The sequence below is a fragment of the Homalodisca vitripennis genome, chromosome 6 (assembly GCF_021130785.1).
Source record: "Homalodisca vitripennis isolate AUS2020 chromosome 6, UT_GWSS_2.1, whole genome shotgun sequence".
Taxonomy (NCBI): Eukaryota; Metazoa; Arthropoda; class Insecta; order Hemiptera; family Cicadellidae; genus Homalodisca; species Homalodisca vitripennis.
This window is the reverse complement of record NC_060212.1, coordinates 20,017,455-20,021,804: the sequence shown is the minus strand read 5'-3', so window position 1 is coordinate 20,021,804 and position 4,350 is coordinate 20,017,455.

The window sequence follows — 4,350 nt, the reverse complement described above, 5'->3', positions numbered from 1 at the left end:
AATTGAATTTTTCTACATTGAAAAGCTTTAAGAAAGGAAAGATACATTTTACACCTTAACTTCCAACTGAACATGTTCCGTATATATGTTGTATACTCATTAGTGTATGTTGTTGTTCTATAATCATAATATTTCTAAAAATAATCACCGTATTATTTAAGTCTTTTTATGTCAAAATATTTTGCATTATAAATCATTTAAAATATTTGGGAAGTTCATTATTTTTTGTTCTATAGACTGTAATTAAAATTGAACAAACTAAAAGGCGTTAAAAGTACTGTAAAGTGACGTTATTGTTTTCATGTTCCCTGATAACACAAATTTGTTATGTATTGTTCAAGTTGAATAGGTTTTTTAAGAGAACGATTAAGTAATCTTCCCATGGCAAGCGGAATTCTCCCTTTCTCATCATATTGATGATGCGATGACTACGTCCCATAATTCACGTTCCAAACCGTCTCATCAACAAGAAGATGATTGTAATTTTTAATATAATTGGCCACGTATGTTTTGTCTTATTCTGCCGCTTTCACAGAAATGTACATTAAAAAATATAATAAGTAAGGGAGATAATAAAGCAAGACAAGGAAATTTCTTTTTAAAAATATACTTAGGTAACGTTCAGAATTTTTAACCTTACTATCTGTAACTAAGACCTAAAGGAAATGCCTTATGCAATGTGACCTCTGGCTTTGATTTATACGAGTATGTTCGATTGAATATTGCAATTCAGTTAAATCGTACTAGGCCAATATGTACCTGCTGTGTTTCTTTAGCATTTATTAGAACGGTGAGATACGTAATATAATAAAAATTCTTTATAAAGGTGTTCTTAATTTTTATTTTATACAGGAATAAAAAACTAACAAACTTTATCACCTGCAAAATATTGCCTCTAACTTTGGTTAACCACCAGTCATAGTTCCTTCCTGCTTGTGGCTAATGACTCATTTTTGCTTATCTCCAAATGTGTTTAATAACTTATCTTCTCTTACCACTGAATTTAAACTAACATGCGGGCCTAAGTTGAAATAAAAAAATTTGTAATGACCTACAAATGAAAAAAATGCTCATAGCATATGCAGCAAAACGGAATACCCCTAAACCAAAAACAGTTAAACAGTAGACACAAAGGTTTGACCAACATAAACTTACGCGTTGTGGTTAATCACCACGTGTGTAAATCACTGTGATATCAAGTTACTCGGCTGTCTGAAATTGAGATCATGCATATTACTAATACTATAAATCTAGTGTTCTGAAATAAGTACTTGATATAATTCCTCAATTCATTCAACTTTGTTTGCTTTACTCGTCTTACTGTTATTTTTATCTTAGTTGTTTAACTTTTCTAACCATTGACTAATTTAAATTCTAAAGCGACTAATTTCTAAAGCATGTCTTCAAAAAGAGTTCCCTTGGAATTTATAAAAACTATTGCGTTTTGGTGAGAATCACTGTACCTTCCTATTTCTTGTATTTTAGTCGGAAAGAGGATTTTTTTGTATACAAATTCTGTTCATTTCCAGTGATTTAAAAACAGAAGTAAAAAATACTTGGAAAAAACCTAGTGTGTATTAAATTCTTTACGGATGCTTGCCAAAACTAGTTAAATATTATTTACCATTCAAGTATAATATAGTTATAATTCTTCTGTAGAAACAGTGTCAGTTGAGGATTCTTTTTTTGAAGTTTGTTTTTGACGAGGAAAGTATTGTGAAGTAAACAGTATTTTCCGGACATTTGCCATCACTCCGTAATACAAAACAATCAGTAACACTACGTTTCGAAGTCTGCAATCTAATGTATTCCTCAGGTGAATGACTAATCTAATGCATGACTACAATCAAGGTTTATTAATTAGTGTTTAGTTTTTATTAACTTCATGTTTTAGATATGTATAACACAATAGAAATAAACCTTTTAACACTTTTTTTGTAAGCTTTTATTTTTGTTACGATGTACATTTCGAAATCTGTGATTTCATCTTCAGGTAAAGAATACGTCACAGTTACCTGAAGATGAAATCACAGATTTCGAAATGTACATCGTAACAAAAATAAAAGTTTACAAAAAAAGTGTTAAAAGGTTTATTTATATTGTGATACACATATTTATAAAACACTTTTCAAGGCTACATCTCTATCATGTTTTAGAGTTACTATGCACGGAATAGACACAAAACAAGGCTGTTATTGTTTCTGACCTATACATCTCACCACGCTCTGGTATGTTTAGATTAATCTACATTATTTTAGTAATTCATCTGAGGAAGAGATCAGATTGGAGATTTCGTAACTTAGTGTTACCGATTGTATTTTATCACTGAACGGTGGCAAATGTCGGAAAAAGTCTGTTTTCTAGTTGATGATATACGTAATTAACAAAGTAGTTAAATATTTCACTCTCTAGGATAGTTCATTGTTTTGTAGCACTTTTATAACAAATCTTATTTTTCTTAAAAAGAATTGTTCACAATTATAAAAATGTTCTATCAATAAAAGGGTACATTTACAATACGATATTAAAAATAATAATTCCTGTATCAGCATTTTACACGAAAACCATTGTATTAAAGTACTGTTGGTAAAAACGACAATTTTAAATACTAAACAGTCTTATTTAGTGCGGTTAATGCTACGTCCAAACTAATAAAGAATGTTTTAGCTGTCACTCTCACTTTACTTTGAAAAGTTTCTGAATAATAAGTAACCTTAGTTACGTCATTAACTTAGCTAGTCTTGAAAATTGCACACCGGCTTCATCCTGCTCATAAAAGTCTTTATGCAGAAAGGTTTACGTCTTTGCAGTAAAATCCCTTGTGAAAGCAAAGGAAACGTCCAAATGGAGCGGCCATAACTCTTCGCGGCTAAGAAATTACTCCAAATACAAAAGAAGCCCGGCTGGATAGCAAAGTTACTGTATTAGGTGATATATTGTCTTACTTCCGAGAGCTAATGTAATTAATAGGCCGTTACAGTTGTCCCCAGAAATTGATTATAGCGGACTAGTACGTAGTGTATTGGCAGTATAATGGTTCAATGGTTTAATTGTTCAATGATATCAATGGTAATGTAATGGATAATATTGTATGTATTGATATTGTGCTAAGTAATGGTATTAATACTGGTGTTTAATTGTTTAGCTCGTTTATAACTCCTATTTAATTAATTCTAAAGGAATCGAACTATCTTGAGCACCACGAGAAATAAAAGTAATTTGAACTAAAATCCAAATTGGCCCTCACTAATTGGCTGAACGTTGGCGAAGCCGGACTACTTAGGCTGTTGGTAAAATTGTATTTTCAGTCCGTACGTGTGTCTGACTGTCCGTACGATATCTTCGAACATTAACTGAATCTATAGACTCGAAAACTGCTTACAAATCCTCAATCTCCATAACACACAACATTGGCTTTCATATATTCCTGGGTTAGGACAAACAAGACACCAATCTTGCAAAAAGTCTCCTAAGATTATAATGATTCCATAACGCGCACACCTAATTTCAAATTGAAAACGTGGAACTAATTTAACTATTGTTATGAGTCTCTCAGATTTAACTGCTATTTTAATCAAGGAATTAATTCCTGCAGTTTTGTAAAGCATGTCTTCGGAATGTTGTATAAATTGCAATTGTAAGTTAATTATATACATTTTAACAAATGTAATAATGTTAGAAACCCACCACACCACACACAAATAATTTATCATATTATAGATATATATATATTATAGTATATCATCAAAACATACACACACACACACACCACACCACACACACCAACACACACACACACACACACACATATAATATATAAATATATATAAATATATATATATATATATATAAATATATATATATATGTACAGGGTAAGTTTTGTAAGTACCCTTTCCCCCCATTTTTTTTTAAGCCGTATAAGTTAGGAGGTTTAACTCCGTACATATTTCGTCTAGAACCTAAATATCTTGTTTTTTTCATGGGTTCATTGACTCTCCACCTCGCAATGGGGGAACGGTCCCACGAGGAAGTAAGCCCGAGATTCTTTAAATGTAAGCATAGGTTTGATATGCCAACATCAAATGAAAAGGACTCTGTAAGTAAGAATACAATGCCGCCAAACCGGAGCCGCAAAAGGTTAATCCTAATGAAAATTTAAAGGGATGTTAAATGTACAAAAAATAGTAATGTGCTATTATTCTGCGTTTTATCCGCGCAAATCTTTTTAAAAGTTCATTTCAAAACAATTTTTTCTATTGCTGTTTATTCTTTAAAAGAAACCTTTATTTTGTTGTGTGTAAATGAATTATTAAGGGATTCACTGCGGAAGTCCTGAGATCTAGGAGTTA